The sequence below is a fragment of the Carettochelys insculpta genome, chromosome 20 (assembly GCF_033958435.1).
Source record: "Carettochelys insculpta isolate YL-2023 chromosome 20, ASM3395843v1, whole genome shotgun sequence".
NCBI classification, from domain to species: Eukaryota; Metazoa; Chordata; order Testudines; family Carettochelyidae; genus Carettochelys; species Carettochelys insculpta.
The window spans coordinates 9,432,235-9,449,897 of record NC_134156.1 but is presented as its reverse complement, the minus strand read 5'-3'; the positions used below and the strand labels follow the sequence as shown (position 1 = coordinate 9,449,897).

General features: G+C 49.2%; 1 protein-coding gene across 1 annotated transcript in view; it reads right to left on the bottom strand.

Moving 5' to 3' along the window:
* GRIN2C (glutamate ionotropic receptor NMDA type subunit 2C) overlaps positions 1 to 17,663 on the bottom strand; it is an 84,868-nt gene that overhangs the window by 62,064 nt on the left and 5,141 nt on the right. The window contains exon 2 of the mRNA XM_075014893.1: positions 1,034 to 1,117. The gene's annotated coding sequence lies outside the window, so the exon portion shown is untranslated. The remainder of the gene's footprint in view (positions 1 to 1,033; positions 1,118 to 17,663) is intronic.

Below are 17,663 nucleotides of genomic sequence, written 5' to 3'. Positions count from 1 at the left end.
CTTATTTAATGACTCACCCTGTGTGAGTTAACTGTTTGCTGTCTAAACTATACTCTCGGCCTCTAATAATGGGAAAGAACCTATTCCCTGGCAATTGTTGCTTTTACAAAACTGTAGCATCTGGAGGAACTAGGACTAGCTTGTGACCTGGGAATGGTTTTAGGACATCACGCTAGTTGACTCAAGTTAAAAACAGCTCCTGTGGCATTAAAAGCTCTGAGCTAAATCCATTAAAGTCAAGGGAAATAGCACTGCTGTGTCCTTAACCCACAATGCTGGAAACAGGTGAGACATCTCACTTGGCAGCTTTAAGTGCCTAAATACCTTTGACAGCCTGGCTCAATGGGCTTGAGCCAACTAAAAGCCAGGTGAAGTCAGTGGGCACCTGGCTATGTTTGCAGGATCAGGCCCCAATTTAGGCCAAATCCAATGATGATTTGTGTTACTGTATCACCCCCATGCCCTAGTTATACAGCAGGACAAATTTAAATTCTCTTTCACTTTAACAAGCATCAGGAATATAGATGCCTGTTATGCATATTACAACTGGCTATGGCACAGGTCAGGATTCCTCTAACAAATCATGGCACACTCAGAGTAACCGATGCTGATACCTGGCATTTTCTTTATCTCCTTTCTTACTTGGGTCATGGGCATCTGAAAGTTTTGCAAAACTAAAGGGTTTTACAAACAAAATGGTTTCATGATTTCTTTTATTGCAACAAGAACATGGTTTCGTGGTTGGATTTGCACTCTCCTGCCAGATTTGCATCTCCAATATTATCTCTTGATGGGCGGGGGGGGTGGGGGGGCAGTGTTCCCTGTAAGCTGAGGGCTTCAGCGGCAGCCCAGGAGGGATTTAGATACTGCCCAGCTGATTAGCAGAACACCCACAGGCACCCAGACCCAGCAGCATGTGTTTCTATGGTGGTGTACATCTGCCACATGCCTTGGTGCGCATAAAACTTATTCCATCCATGGATGGAAAAAAGTAGAGGGAACCCTTCCCACATAGCATTTGCCAGCTATTTACCTTTTCCATACCAAAGTCCTCTTTTCTGTACCAGAAAGCCAGGTTCCTCATTTAGCAGTAGGGGGTGGTCACGACTCTTGATACCTGGTTATAATGCAAAGCACAGACAATTGAAAAATACAACTACATTAAGGTCTTCAGTTCCAAAAGGACAACGGGGAAAGAACAGGCTGCTTGCGATGCCCCATGGCAGAGTTGGTACTGTGGGCAGGTTTGGAATCCCCATCCCTTTGTGGATTTTCCAACCTTCACGTTGCATTACTGGGAAGTATTTCATGAAACTGCATATGATTTAATCGGACATGCCTTAGAGGGGCAGATTCAGTGCAGCTCTGGAAGCAAGGTGGACAAGAATTCAGGTGATCTCCAAGAGCCAAATTCTCTGCCAATTGCAAGTTGGCACAGAGCGGCATCAATTTACACCAGCAGAGAATTTAGCCCAAAGTATGGCTCTGTAAGGAAAGCCCACGGTCCAACCCAGTCCCCCGTAGGGAGAGGGTGAGAGAACAAACCACGTCACAGGTATTAGTCACGTTGCTTAACAGAGTACTGGGCGGCACTCACATGCTACAGTGATGATCACAGTATTAGAAGCTCTGTAGAACACAGCAGCATGTGGCTGGCAAGCACGGGCGGGGGAGACGAAGGCTGCAATGAAATTAATTGTCACTTCATCTCTCTTGCTAAGTGTCCCCTCTAACACAGGGACATCAAGCAAATTCGGAGAGGGAAGGCCAAGTTATCCAGTGTCTGTCAGGGGCCCTGGTGTGGAAGAAAAATTCACTGGCAAGAGGTACAGAACAGTTTTGCTGGCTGCAAAAGGCATGTTTGTAAATACCACTGTTTAACGCTGCAATTAAAAAAAAGACAATTAAGGTCTTAGGCACTAGAGATGCTTCGGAATCGCTCGGCCAAAACTTTCCTCTCCCCCCGACCCTTCAGATCAAACAATGGTAATGTACCAAAACCATTCGTAGAAAGGGGCTGGTTTCAACCAAACACCTTTCTAAAAAAACAGCTGAAATTCAAAATTGCCGAAAGGGAACAGTTTGACATTTTCAAAAACAAAAACCAAAGAAGTCCAGTTTTTCAGGTCCAAATGACTACCTGAAGCTAAGAAGCAGCTCTGCAGCACCTTGAAAACTAACCAAATAATTTATTAGATGATGAGTCTTCATGGTCCGGATCTGAAGAAGCGAGTCTGTCCCATGAAAGCTCAGCACCTACGGAATTATTTTGTCAGTCTTTAAAGTGCGACAGGACTTCTCGTTTGGTTTTGTGAAGATACAGACTAACACGGCTACGTCTCTGTGACGATTCGCTTCGGAAGCTAAAGTTACTTTATAGCAAAACAGGAAAATAAAATTAAAAGGTCAAAATTGACACTGAATATTTGACTGACCAACTGACCTGAAATTTGGGTGAAGAAGAGGAGATTTCCGTTCAGAGAAATTGGAGATGGATTTCTTCCAATTCAGGAAAGATTTTTTTTTTTTTTTAAATCTCTAATTGTCACAGGACAGCAGAGCAGTTTGCTCTCCAGCTCCAGTCATTACCAAGCAAACATCATACCCTGCTGTGCACTCCTCATGGGCAGTCTCCTACCTTCCTTTGGCAAATTTTGCCTCTCCTGTTGCCCCAGTTTAGACATCCTCTTCGCCTTTGCAACATCGTTTTCCTTTCTGCCCTGTGGATTATTTCCAACCCTTGGCGGGAAAGGAAGCAACCCTTCCCTGACACTCGGAGGCTGGACGTAAGCCTTCCCCTCATCTGAAGCCTTTTGCCATAAGGCTCACAGCAGCAGGGACAACAGGTGAGACAGGAGGAGGAGAGGAAGGAGCTTCCCCTAAGTCCCAGAGTGCTGTGTGCTGCAGCTTTGCAGCTTGGACAGGAAGAGGCTACGGTGCCTGTGGCCCAATCAGAAACCAGCTCCCTCCTCAGCTCCACCTGCTCTGGCACAGGCACCTGCAGGCTGGATAGGTCCCTCCTGTTCATTCCAAAAGGAGCTGCAGACAGTGGAGGGAAGGATCCAGTCTGTGGGCTCGTTTTGGCACAGAGGGCCCTGAGCTGCTGCTGGTTTGTCTGCACCTTCTACGCTGCTCAGATGCTGCTGGTCTGTCTGCACCTTCTGCTGGTGCGTCTGAACCTTCTACGCTGCTCAGATGCTGCTGGTTTGTCTGCGCCTTCTGCTGGTGTGTCTGCACCTTCTATGCTGCTCAGCTGCTGCTGGTCTGTCTGCACCTTCTGCGCTGCTCAGCTGCTGACCTTGCCAGAGCTGGAAACAGACTTCTGCATTGCCAATTCCAGCTGCTCAAACAGTCAAACACCACTCTCCCCCTCCATGACAACTGCTTAAACGAAAGAGATTTGTTTCAGAAAACACATCTGGGGCTCCTTCTCTTGGCCCAGTGAATGCTAAGCCTTTTGCAAGCGCAAACTTTACTCCACCTCTCTGAGAGCTAGAGCAGGGGTGCAGGCCCCTCGGGGGGTGAAATTTGACAAGGGGGGGGGGCAGCACGAGCAGCTGCTGAATCTCCAGCTTATCCAGCTCATTTAAGATGCTCAAATGTTACTGTTTTTAGCTCTGTGTGTTCACAGTTACAGACCACTTCATAAAGTTTTTACAAGCTACGGACTTATTGTCTTACACGTACCGAAAGGGTTTTGGGTTTTGTTTTTTTTTTAATATGAACCTAACTGAGACGTCCACCAGTTTGGATTACATTGGACAGGTGCGGGGAAGGCTACTAATTGCCGGCGCGAAGCCTGCATCTGATGTATAAAGTTTGCTCTCCCCTGAGCTAGAACCCGACTTAAAAATAAGAGGAAAGTGGAGATGACTCCTGGAGCTGCAGCTTTTAATAAGATGTGAGAGTTGGCAACACAGCCCTTGTAGGGGTCATCCTCCGGCAGGGCTGAGAGAGCGGACGCCCCAAGGCGGCGTGCACAACGAGCAAGTAGAAGGCATAGGAAATAAGAAACACCTGACAGCCACGATGCAGAAGCAAAGCGAAAGGCAGTGATGATATTCAGCGGCCAACATGTTGAAAGGGGCTTTGCCCTACTGTGCCCAGCAAGCAAGCCAGTGGGGCACCAAGGAGGGGCAGATTCTTGGGGGATGGAAGAGGAGCAGCAGCCAGTGAGCAGAGATGGAGGAGAAAAGGAATGGGGTCAGTTCAGGAGGAGCAGTGATAGAGACTGAGGGGCAGGAAAGGACTGAAAGGAGCAAGGAGGTAAAGAGACAAGATGGAGAAGCTGAGGAAGGAGGGAATTAATGGAATGGGAAAGATGAAGGAGAACGGGGGGGGGAGGGATAGCTCAGTGGTTTGAGCATTGACCTGCTAGACCCAGGGTTGTGGGTTCCTCTCTGAGGAGGCCATTCAGGGATTGTGGCAAATAGATGTCAGGGATGGTGCTTGGCCCTGCCAAGAGGGCAGAGAACTGGACTAGATGACCTCCTGAGGCTCCTTCCAGTTCTAGGAGATGTGTATCTCCAATTTAAAAAAAGAGAAAAGGGCTGAAGAGAGAAAAGGGGTGTTGAGAGAGCAGGAGAAATTAGACTAAGGCCAAGGTTACACTATGATTAGGTCAACATCACCTGCCTTTCTTCAAGGTAGCTCTGGAAGTGCCTCTCTCTGCCAATTTACCATCACCATGGTCAATATGAGGAAGTCAATGCATTGCTTACATTGATGAGTAGCTTTCAAGCACTGTCCCACAAGGCTGTGCTCTGACAGCAGTTTGACAGAAATGCTCCCAGCATTGACAACCGCCATTGACACAAGAAATTTCACTAGCACAGGGGCTCTAGGGTGACCCATGGTAGGTTGACATAATTTTGCCGTGTAAACATGGCCTGAGAACAGACAGGGAAAGGTGGAAGGAAAATATTAGAGAGAGTCCAGCAGAGGACAACCAAAATGATTAGGGAGCAGGAGGCACATGATCTATCAGGAGATGCCGAGGGATTTGGGCTTATTTAGTCTGCAGAAGAGAAGAGTGAGGGGTGACTCGATAACAGCCTTCAGCTTCCTGGAGCGGGGTTCTAAAAGAAGATGGAGAGAGGCTGTTCTCATTAGTCACAGATGGCAGAACAAGGAGCAATGGTCTGAAGTTACAGAGTGCGAGGTCAAGGGTGGATATTTGGAAAAACTATTTCCCCAGGAGGATGGCAAAGCTCTGGAATGTGTTACCCAGAGAGGTGGTGGAAACTCCATCCCTAGAGGTTTTTAAGTTCCGTCTGGGATGATTTAGTTAGGGTTGGTCCTGCTTTGGGCAAGGGGCTGGACTCTATGACCTCCTGAGGTCCCTTCCAGCCCTAGGATTCCATGTAAATCAGGCCATATAGTGCCCATTGAAAACAGACAGACACAGACCCCATGGCAGTCAGGAACAGGAGCCCAATATAACTCCTAGTAACCCCAATCAGCATTATACATTTACCAAGAGGAGAATATTCCCCTCTCTTGCCAAGTGATGTCCCACATTAGCACTCTGACAGTGTGATTTTAGAAGGGGATTTTGAGGAAAACCTTTAAAACTGTTGGGCCAGAGTCCCTTAGATGTTTCACAATGAATTCAGAGCACTTGAATTTTAATTACTGCTGCGCTGTGAGCTGAGGGTGGTGGAGGTGAGAGAACACCACACCCGGTTTGGGAATGTAATAAAAAAAGCCCCATCAAGCTGCTTTCAGATCGTATCAGTCACTTTCAGAGTTCAGCCAGGTGGACGTTTTCAAGCAGGTACTCATGGGTTCTCCCTCACTGACAACGTTTAAAGCAATGCCAAGATTGGATGTTTCCCTAAAAGCTCTGCTCTCAGAATTATTCCAGGGAAGGTCTGTGTTACGCAGGACACCCCTGTGGTTCCCTCTGGCCTTGGAGTCCATGAATCTCCTGTGACAGGTGGGAGACACCCTGCAACCACCAAAGCTTTGATGCTTCACGCCGATGGCTAAAGCCAGCCAAGCAGAATAAAAGGCAGAAATGGATGCAGAAGTCCCCAGCCCATTACGGCTCCCTCCCTGTCTGTCCAGAAATTGATGACTCACAGCTACGCCATGCTCTCAATGGGAAGATGGGACCATCTTGCACACGGAAGGTTTCCTACCACCCAGATCTGACGCAGCCTTCCAAGGCATAGCAGCCGTGCACAAGGGTGCAGGCAGTGTAAGAGTTTCTATGGAGCACTTACTCAGAGTGCAACAGTCCTCCAAGATCGCTCAGTGATACCTATTTGCTGTCCCTCTGTTTATGTAACAAGCACTGCAATTGGCTTTGCTGATGTTTATATTCTCCTGGGTCTCCTCAACACTAACCACACTCTTGGCAACTCTGCAGAACTCCAAGCAACGAGGGTAAGTAACGTTTCCATTTTACAGACAGAGAAATTGAGGCTGAGAGGTAAAGTGTCCTGCCTGAGGCTTATGACAAGTCAATTCCATAACTCACGCGCTTACCCCTGGAGAAAGCCCTCTCATCGCCACTAAGGCCCAGCAAATCCAGACCTCTCGCTGCCTGCTGCCTCTGGGCATGCCACCCAAGTTGCCTTTCCCTGTGTGGTCCTCTCTGCATAAGACATTCTTCCCCTCCCTTTCGAAACACTATTTTATTAAACTTGGACAGGGCCCCCGCCCAAAGCACTTCCCCAAGACCCAGATGGAAACAGATCCAGCAGCCCTGTGAGGATACAGACCAGCCACCTCAGCCCTGGCTCTCCCAGGTCGGAGTCCCTAGGAGCAAAAGCTTTGCAAAGTTGGTGAAATATTATCTCCCCTCTCTGCAGGGGGAACCAGGGCTGGCTATGAAGTGGGTAGCACTGTACCAGCTGGAAGGTGAGCTACTTCAGAGCAGATCCCAAGAAATCTTTACGTGCCAGGCTTTTATGGAGCCCTTGGATGTTAACACTTCCCCCTTCTGCAGTGCCTGCGCCAGCCTTCCTTCACAGTGAAACTCCGCCATCACAGCTACCCCTGCAGTGATGGGGGGGTGACAATTTGCAGCCCCTTGCTGGAGTGAATCTAGTCCTCAGTCAGTTGCCAGTACCTCCAGGTCTTGCATATGCAGTGAGGTGGCCAAGTCAGTCCCAGGATACTGAAGACGCAAGCTGTGTGGGGAGTAATATCTATTATTGAACTAACTTATATTGGCGAGAGAGACACGCTTACATAAGTGACCTGTGGCGGATCTCTGCGTAGCTTGGAGTCTTGCCTCTCTCGCCGACAGCAGGATTTCATGCATCTTGCATAGGCCCATCACCACAGTGTCTAGATACCAGCACTTTGGGTTCGGAAAGCAGCTGCTGATGAACAGAACAGGAGCTCAGGCACCATAAGGAATGCTCCCTCTAAGATGAGTACTTGGGCAGCCACCCCAGAGAGATTCAGATGCCACCCAGCGATGAATAGAACACCCACAGCAGACAGCATGTTTATACTGGTGGTGCACGTCTGCACATGTTGGTGCACGTAAAATTTATTCCACGCACAGATGGAAAAACATGAGCGGGAACCCTGACCATAAGGCCACCTAGTTCACCTAAATACACAGAGGGAAGCACAAGCAGAGAGGATGTAATTGCCTACCCTAGAATCTGTCCGGGAGACCTAGGTTAACCTTCATACGCTTTCTGAAAAGTGCCCTGGGATGCTCTAATTAGAGAAAGCAGCCAAGCTTCTGTTTCCTATCAGAAACACACCGTCTCCAGCAGCAAAGCGTTCCCTAGTGCTGCGGTGGCTTGTGATCCGATACCAGCTCCAAGGGTAGAGTGCCACCACCTCACATCTCTCCTCTGACAGGTCTTCCCAGAGGCCTGCCAGCCATGTAACGTCCCAGCCCTGCTAGCTAATGAGATCCGGTAAGCTCACAGAGGGGCTGCATTTACACACAGCATCCCTCCCTCAGGAAGCAGTTATGTCCAGGGTTTAGCAGCCTCAGATCAAACCAGGGATTGTCTTGCTATTGTAATAGTTTATATTTGCAGTTATTCACAAAGTAAGTGCAAACAGGCAAGTTCTTCCAGAAAAAGGAAGTTTCTAGGGCACAGTTGCATTAGATTCCCTAACCACCACCTGAAGCATCCGGAGAAACGTGAAATGAAAAGACTTTTCCTTTTCCTTCATTGTTCCCTCTGATCGTACCTCCTGCACAGAGCCTTGTATGTACCACGGTGCAAGTCACATACAACAGTCTCGGCCCTTTAGAACGGACGTGGTCAGGGTCAAAATCCCAGGCCAAGGCTCTGGTGTCCAGCTCAGAGCCTAAAACCCGAGTAACTCTGCTGAGGCTGGTGGAGCTGCTCTGTATTGATACCAGGGAAACAGATCAGAAGCTCAGCAAATGATTTAACATGACTACCTCCTAAATCAGGGGCTAAGGTTCTGAGCTCAGCTTCAATCTGTGTAATTCTGAAAAGAGCTCCAGCAAGGTCTGGATTTACTCCGCTGGGACGGAGGTCAGAATTTGGTCCACGACTTAAAACTAAAACAAAATGCCATTCCCCCCAGCTGTGCTGCTAAGAGACCTCCAGAATTAAACTGGATGACAAGTATAAGTCTAGTTCAGGGCTCAGCCACTCGCAGCACAGGTGCCAACAGCAGCATGCAAGCTGATTTTCACAAGCACACAAGGTGGGAGCTCAGTCATACCGTACCTCCCCCCATGCAACTGGGAGCTTGTTCAAAGCCAAGTGGATGAACAAAAGACCAGCTAATGCTACCAACCTCCATCTCAAAACGGTAAAGCTCTGCATCTTTATTCAATTTATGAATGAAGCTGTTGTAAGTGGGACTATTAGCGACTTTAAAAAGTCTCACCAGAGCTCAGACATAGAGGTCAAAAGGTCAAATTTTGGCACTCTGCCTCGGAAAGTTTGCTGAGCCCTCCTCTACTTCAATATGTCATCATTGATGGGGCTTGTTTGCTCTTGGTGCAGCATTCAGCCTGGGTAATGAAACTAGGCTATAAAGTCAGTTTCACTTGAGCACCAGTTCCAGCCATCGGGGCTGTAAATCCCACAAGCATTTCTTTAAGAAATCCTTTTGATTAAACCCCAAACCTATAGAAATGTTTCTGTTCATACAAGGTTTGTAGGCAAACAAAAAAAAAAACCATACTTTCAAGACACTGTCTTCATGCTCAGGTTAACCTGCCTGGGGAGCGTCCCTTTAAAATGTTCTGCCTTTCTGGTCACGAACAACAGCCTGGCCTTGTGCTTGCCAATCCTTAATCAAAGCCTCCAAAGCCATCTTGAGTCCTAATGGAGAAAGCAGGCAGCCTGTCAAATCCTTTTCCTTTGATTCTTCCTGCACTGGCTGGAATAGAAGACAAATGATTCCCACCCCCCATCTCACAATCTTGCAACCCTAAGCCAGCCTGGTCAGGATCATGCTTTAGAGTTATTGGTGCTACCCAATGATCCCTGTAAGCTGAGCGCTCGGGTGGCTGCCCAGGAGAAAGTCAGGTGCCACCCGGTTGGCTGGCAGGATACCCACAGCATGGCCGTGTGTACTCTGAAGTAAGCGACTTCAAAAGTTGAGTGTCTATACACAGCCTCCGTCGATGGAGGGCACTGCTCCATTCCCAGGACTGGAGTAAGGACTTCAAAGTAAGGGGAAAAGGCGTGTAGACTCTCTGATGGCTACTTCGAAGTACAACAAGAAGTCGTGTGGCACCGTATAGGCTAACAGATATTTTGGAGCATAAGTTTTCATGGGCAAAGACCTGCTTCGCACCCCATGTGTTTCCATTGGTGGTGCACATCCGTCCATGTCTCAGTGTACGTAAAATTTATTCCACCCATGGGTGCAAAACATTAGCGGGAACATTGGTGCCAATCCAAATCTTTGCCCATACAGCTGAAGAAGTGGGTGTGACCCACGAAAGCTCACTCCCCAATACATTTCTGGTGCTACAGGGCTGCTTGCTCTGCTCTGTGAAGCCACAGCCTAACGAGGCTGCCCCTCGGAAACGTTGGCACAGTGGCCTTGTCTACGCTAGCCCCCTCCTTCGAAGGGAGCATGCAAATGAGCCTGAGTGGTGAATAGTATATGCAGCACCTCATTAACATAATTCTCACCACGTGAACTTCCAAGTTGCAAACGTTTTGGGTGGAAGGCAACTTCAAAGCGCCCGCGGCTAGACTGCTCGTCAGTGCTTCGAAGTTCGTGCAGTAAGAATTATGCTAATGAGGTGCCACATATGGAGGGCAGCACCTCATTATTATTCACCCCTCGGGCTCATTTACATAGAATACTAGGACTGGAAGGGACCTTGAGAGGCCATTGAGTCCAGCCCCTGCCCCAATGGCAGGACCAAGTACTGTCTAAACCATCCCTGATGGACATCTATCTAACCTGTCCTTAAATATCTCCAGCGATGGAGATTCCACAACCTCCCTGGGCAATTTACTCCACTGTTTGACCGCCTTGACAGTTAGGAACTTTTTCCTAACGTCCAACCTAAACCTCCCTTGCTGCAGTTTAAGTCCATTGCCTCTTGTTCTATCCTCAGAGGCCACGAAGAACAAGTTTTCTCCCTCCTCCTCATGACTCCCTTTTAGATACCTGAAAACTGCAATCATGTCGTCCCAGCCCCTTCGAAGGAGGGGGCTGGTGTGGACAAGAACAATGTCATGCAGAGCAGGCTGGGTGGAATCCTGGCCCTGTTGAAGTCAGAAAGAATTTTACCATTGACTTCAGAGGAGGGAGGGGGATAGGGTTTCACCCCATACAGAGTCCTTGCTGCTAAAGAGGGCAGTGTGAATTGTGCCCTAGTCTCCCACCAAACCCACACTCATATGCTACGGCTGCTCAGGCATGATTAAACACGGGAGGATGAGCCACGTGCGAAAGGGCCAATGCTCGCGTCAACCTTCCTCATTTATGGCTCAGGCCAGCCCCAAGACGCAGCAAATGGTCCGTAACCACAGCAAACGGCCCGCGCCCTGCAGAGCACAGAACGGAAAGGCTGACGGTGAGCGCCGAGGGGAAGAGTTGTCCAGAAACCCAGGAGAGAGAACAACTGAGGCAAAACAGAGAAGCGTAGAAAGAAACGCGCAGCTGAGTGAGGTCTGAAAGGGGAAAAGCATCATGTGCGTTACAGACATTCCCGCAGCTTCCCCTGTGCTGTTCTCAGCCCTGGAATGGGGATCCTCTGGCACATGCTGGCAATGCAACGTCCAGTTACGTTAATTTGCAAAACTAAAATGACGCTGCAAAATCCAGAGGGCACGGTGCCCTGCGTTCATGGATAGTCACCTAAAGGCTCGCTGGGCACGTGGCAGCAAAAAACTGTGCGCATCACGCAAAGGGAGTTTGCCCATGGAGGGGAGAAACAGCTGGTTACTCAACAGAAACAAACCATTCCAACCTGGATGGCTTAATTTGCTGCTTTTCATCAAGTCTCTAAATAGCTCCTCAAAGCAGCTGCTGCAGGGTCACATCTCGTTTTAGTCTATTCCCCTTCTAGCCCTAGGAAACCTGTTCAGGAGGCCCTGTTATGCCAAAGCAATTAGCACAGACGAAGAAAAAAAACCTCCAACCAATTATGAAAACAGGAGCTATGGTGCACTCCCCTCTGCACTCAAGAGCCAATAGCGCCCTCTCTCTCTTCCACTTAGGATTTCTCAAGGAGAGACAAGATCTGATAAGGAATATCAGACCTCAGGAAGTCATTGAGTCCAGCCCTCTGCCCAGTACAGGATCAGCCCTAACTATATCATCCCAGCCAGGACTTTGTCAAGCCAAGACTTAAAAAGCTCTAGGGATGGAGATTCCACCACCTCTCTAGGCAACTCATTCCAGTGCTTCACCCCCCTGCCTGGTGAAGTAGTTTTTCCTATTATCCAACTTACTCTTCCTCCTCTGTAACTTCAGACCATCGCTCCTTGTTCTCCCATCCTTCATTACTGAGAACAGCCTCTCTCCATCCTCTTTTAGAATCGCCCTTCAGGAAGCTGAAGGCTGCTATCAAATCGCCCCTCGCTCTTTTGCTCTGCAAACTAAATAAGCCCAAATCATTCAGCGTCTCCTGGTAGATCACGTGCTCCCGCTCCCAAATCATTTTGGTTGCCCTCTGCTGGGCCATCTACAGTGCATCCACATCCTTTCTATACTGGGGTGCCTAGAACTGGAGACAATATTCCAGATGTGTACTCACAAGTGCCAAATAAAGGGGAATAACTTCTCTAGATCTGCTGGAAATGCTCCTCCTAATGCACCCCAATATGCCATTAGCCTTCTTGGCTAGAAGGGCACATGGTTGAGTCATATCCAGCCATATCAATCAATCTTATCCAGGATAATTACATGTCCTCCCATCTACTGTAATCCTTCGGTCATTTTCTGCTGCACTGCTATTTGGCCAGTCAGTCCCCAGCCTCTAACAATGCTTGGGATTCTTCTAACTCAAGTGGAGAACTCTGCACTAGTTGAACTTCATCAGATATCAGAGCACAGAGCGTGGCGGGCTTTGGGCATCGGCATGCCCAGCCCCAGAAATGTAGTGCTCGGACAGACGGGCTTCCGCAGAGCTACACAAGAGGCATTTTCAGAACAGAAAGGTCAAAGTGTTCATGAGTGCTACACGCGTGTTACCTTGATGGAGTTTAAGCTTCCCTCTAGAGCGGTTCTCAACCAACTGACTTGTGTCCACTTACATCGGCACCAGCGAAAACGTTGGGCTTAAACTGGCGTTCACTACCCTTACCCACTTGAGCCACATCTTGATGCCACTGAAGTCAATAGGAGTTTTGCAACGGACTTGGATGGAGTGAAGATTTCACCCCAGTGTCTCTCTCAGCACCGAGTCGGATGTCTTCCTGTCACCCTCCTATTTGTGGTCCGTTGATGGCTGACCAGCCTGGTTCTGGAGCCGCAGGTCTTCTCACAGAAGGGGCAGGTGTTGGTAGCTGTTGGAGGGGGCACACATACCGCTGGTGTACATTATAAATTCATACCGTGGACTGAGAAACCTTCTAGGCTGTATAAAGGAGATGAAGACAGACTCAAGCACCTAAGTGCAACAACCACAGGATAGCACCAACGTCTGGTATTGGTGGTTTGCATGTGAAAGATGCAAGGGGAGGAAGAAAGATTCTATGTTACCTCACCCTTGTACCCCCTGCTTCCCCTACAGTCTAACTCAAAGGTGCCCTTGGCTCTTGCATCAAACCTTTGCACCTAATTAATCCCAGCACTGGCCACATTTTGGCTACGTCTACACGTGAACCCTACATCGAAGTAGCCTATTTTGATGTGGCAACATCGAAATAGGCTATTTCGATGAATAACGTCTACACGTCCTCCAGGGCTGGCAACGTCGATGTTCAACATCAACGTTGCGCAGCACCACATCGAAATAGGCGCTGCGAGAGAACGTCTACACGCCAAAGTAGCACACACCGAAATAAGGGTGCCAGGCACAGCTGCAGACAGGATCACAGGGCGGACTCGACAGCAAGCCGCTCTCTTAAAGGGCCCCTCCCAGACACAGTTGCACTAAACAACACAAGATACACAGAGCTGACAACTGGTTGCAGACCCTGTGCATGCAGCATGGATCCCCAGCTGCAGCAGCAGCAGCCAGAAGCCCTGGGCTAAGGGCTGCTGCACACGGTGACCATAGAGCCCCGCAGGGGCTGGAGAGAGAGTGTCTCTCAACCCCTCAGCTGATGGCCGCCATGGCGGACACCACTATTTCAAAGTTGCGGGATGCGCAACGACTACACGGTCCCTACTTTGATGTTGAACGTCGAAGTAGGGCGCTATTCCCATCCCCTCATGGGGTTAGCGGCTTCGACGTATCGCTGCCTAACGTCGATGTTAACATCGAAATAGCGCCCAACACGTGTAGCCGTGACGGGCGCTATGTCGAAGTTAGTGCCGCTACTTCGAAGTAGCCGGCACGTGTAGTCACGGCTTTTGAGAGCAGGGGCCAGGTTGCTGGAAGCCTATTTTAGGGCCTAGTAAGCCATCAGGCCATCCCATGCCCCGGTTTCTGAGAGAGGCGGATTTACTCCCCGCAGAGCAAGTGATTTTTGCTGAAAACCTGCACAAGGTTCCAAAGGACAAGCGGGGTTTCATGCCCGTGTCCAGCATTTTTAGCAAGACCTTTGGCTGGGGTGAGCATTCGCTGGTGCCATCTGTTCACAGACCAGCCAGCCACTAAGACAGTCACACAGCCCCCAGAAAGGAATGCTGCCCTGGGGTGATTTATGTGTGCTAACGTCAGGGGAACTTTCAAAGGGGGACATTGCCTCAGCCGACACCGTAATTGGGGAAATTAATCTAAATTCATTTTTATGATTTCATTAAACAAATAGCTTTTTAAACAATGCCTCGCCGGTCTCGCTAACTCGCTTTTAAATCATGTCATTTCTCTTCCCAGCTGGAATGTAAATGTAATGGGGGACCTTTCCCTTTGCCGGTAATGGATATTAAATAACCAGGTTTCAAGACAGCATTGCCCTCAGGTGGTTCAGTCACTTTAAATACACATTTCGATAAACAGCGGGTGAGTTAGGCAGGCAGGAGGCTGCCCAGTGGATGCTCAGAACCACACAGCCCCCTTGAGGCTGAAGACAAGACCTGCTGGAGAATGCAGCCCCCTTCTAGACGCCATCACATGGCTATGTTTCTCTGCCGCTTCCCCATTTCACAGATGTGGACACTGAGGCCCGGAGAGGTTATATGACTTGCTGGGAGCACAGAGGACTAGCAGCCTGACCTGCTCCAGCTGGCTGCTTTCCCCCCACTCCCTCTACAACTAGGGGAGTGGCATTGTCCTGTCTACACCCCAAAACACAACTGAGCCAGGGAACCACAAAGCACCACATTTCAAACATACAGGGTCGTGCACGGAAGGGACTTTTCACTGATACAACTGAGCTGTGTCACTAGGCTGAATGCTCAGATCTTTGGCCAGTTTCCAGTGCAGGGCCATGGCTCAGCCCACCTTACAGTGGATGTGGCAAAATTGGGCACAGTGACCCGGCTGTGTAGTTTAGAGGGGCTCTTAAAACAGAGGACATTCCTCACCCGCATTGTAGTCTTTTATTGACCTCCACTGCTTTATGCTGTTTCACTAAAGTTAAGCTGTGACACAAATCAGCAGTGCAGGGGATTCTAAAGAACTGCCTTTACTTTGAGCTCTTCCAGTTCTCTCCTCCATCAGAAGCACAAGACAAAAAGCACTTGTGCAAGCTTCTGCTCTGCATCTTGTGGCTTATCAGAGTTCCCTGTAAACCGAGCACTTGGAGGGATGCCCAGGAGAGATGGAAGTGCCACCCCTCTGCTTAGCAGCTGGCTCCCCGAGCTGCCCAAAACCAGCAGCATGTTTCTTTGGTGGTCCACCGCTGCACATGTGATCATGCACATAAAATTTATTCTGCCCTGAATGGAAAAAAAAGAGAGGGAACCCTGCTTCTTATCCATTACACAGAAGTGACACAGGAAACTAAATTCTGTGTGCCTGCAGCTTCTCTTGATCTCTGCCCTGCCACTTTTGACTGACGAGGAAGCAAAAGGCAACTATTTCAGCGACGTTCACCATCGCCACCTGCTGGGCCCGCATTCCAAACACAGCAGCAGGATTTCTTACCACTCGGCATACACAGCTCGGAAGAGCACTGCAGCAAGGTAGGGAGGTATTGAATCATGAGCAGAACGGTGGGGCTGGAAGGGACAGAAAAGGTCATCAAGCCCAGCCCCTATGCTGCTGCAGGGCCGAGTGAATCTAGACCATCCCGGACAGCAACTTTTCCGTTCGGGATGAATTCTTCCTCAGCTATGTGTGGAATAAATTTTGTTATGTGCGCTGAGGCATGTGCACCATCAGAACCACACCTAGCTGTGGGTGCTCTGATAACCAGCAGGGCAGCACTGGACTCTCTCCTGGGTGTCCACACAAGCACACAGCTGAGAAGGACCACTGCCTGAGAGGTGTTTGTCCCAGCTGTTCCACAACCTCCCTTGATGCCTGTCCCAGAGCTTAAAGCACCCCTCAGAGTGAGAAAGTTTTTCTAGTATCTGACCCTTGCTTCAGAGTAAGCCCCTTATATCCTGTCCTACCCTCAATGGATATGGAGAACAACTGATCCCAATCTTCTTTATAAAAGCCCTTAACTTATTCTAAGATTTATCCCACCTTCTCACACCCAGTCTTTGTTTCTCAAGACTAAACATGCCCCATGTTTTAACCTTTCCTCAGAGGTCAGGTTTTCTAACCCTGTATCATGTATCCCTGGCCTGGAGGGCTGGCCCAAACCTCCTTCATAGCACATAGAAAGTAGCTGCAGTGTTAATTCTTCCCAGAGCCCAATGTCCAGGTATCAAAGGGTTATCCTCCCAATGGTCTAAGAAGGGTGTTTTGAAATTGATTAATACTCATCCCTTTAATGGTATCTTAAAGGGGTTTTTACAACATGGGAATGGGTAGAGTCAGCGGTGGTGACGTGCGAAGTGGAAAGGGGAGGAGTTGAATCAGGCCCCTGTACCACCTGGCAGCTGAACTCCTTTTGAGGGGCAGTGCTCATCTCTGAGCACCTCAAAGCTTGAAGAATAGGATGACTAAAGCAGGAGTGGGCAGGGCCCCATTTCAGAGATGGCAGCCGGCCTCCACCCAGGCAAATCTCGTACCCATCTCAGACGGGGCGCCTGATTCAGCAGGAGGGCTGAGTCTCACAGTGGAAACCAAGTGGAGACAAAGGGGGTGAATGAGCCCCTTGCTCTGTGATGCTGGGCATCACCAGTGGTCACAGCACCATAAAGGTTCTGCTGGGCCTCTTCGGCATTACAGTAGCGGCCTCACAGCACCACCTAATGGACAGAGGTCAACCGGGAACTGAAGCTTCATAGACATTCAATTGCTCTGGTCACTGCAGACAGGTGGAAGAGCAGAGTGAAGACCAGGGGAAAGAAAGCCAGTGCTCTCGCCAGCCTGCCATGAATTCATTGGGTCAGGGACGGATGACGTGCAGCCAGCTTAGGAACAGGCAGTTCAAAAGGCACCACAAACATGAGAGGAATTGACATCTTCGATAGGAGTCCTTCAGCTGCCGGAGATATTAGAAACCAAGATCTTGACCTCTGGTGCACCCCTACTGGTCCTATGGCACTTCCCAGGAGGGCATTAACCCAAGGCTTTGGCCAAGTTCTTGTCTCAGTAATAGCTTTCTGCCTACCTAAAATCTCCCTCATTTGTCCCCTTCCAGCACAGGGACCTGGTGGGACAGTGCATCGCATCCCACTGGCAAGCGTGTGCTCTCTACGCCCTGCACGCAGGCAGCCAAGCGCTTTGGGATTAACATTCTGTTGACAGGACCCAGGCATTTACTTCCACCCACAACAAGCAAGCAACGGCTGGCCCTTCTTATCGCAGTCAAATGCATCACTGCCGATGCATTTTAATGGCTTCCCTCTACGGTTATGTTTCCGTCTGCCCAGCCCCAAAGCAGGGCAGAGAGCAATTCCATTACCTCGTAGTCGACAGCATTACCAAAAAAAGCTTAAGCACCTTTCCAAATCCAGAGTCTACGTAATCTTCAGCTCAGAGTTTAACATTACAAAATGCATCATCCTTACGACACAACAGGAGTCACGTCGCACAAACAGCTGTTCGACAAGCTTTATTG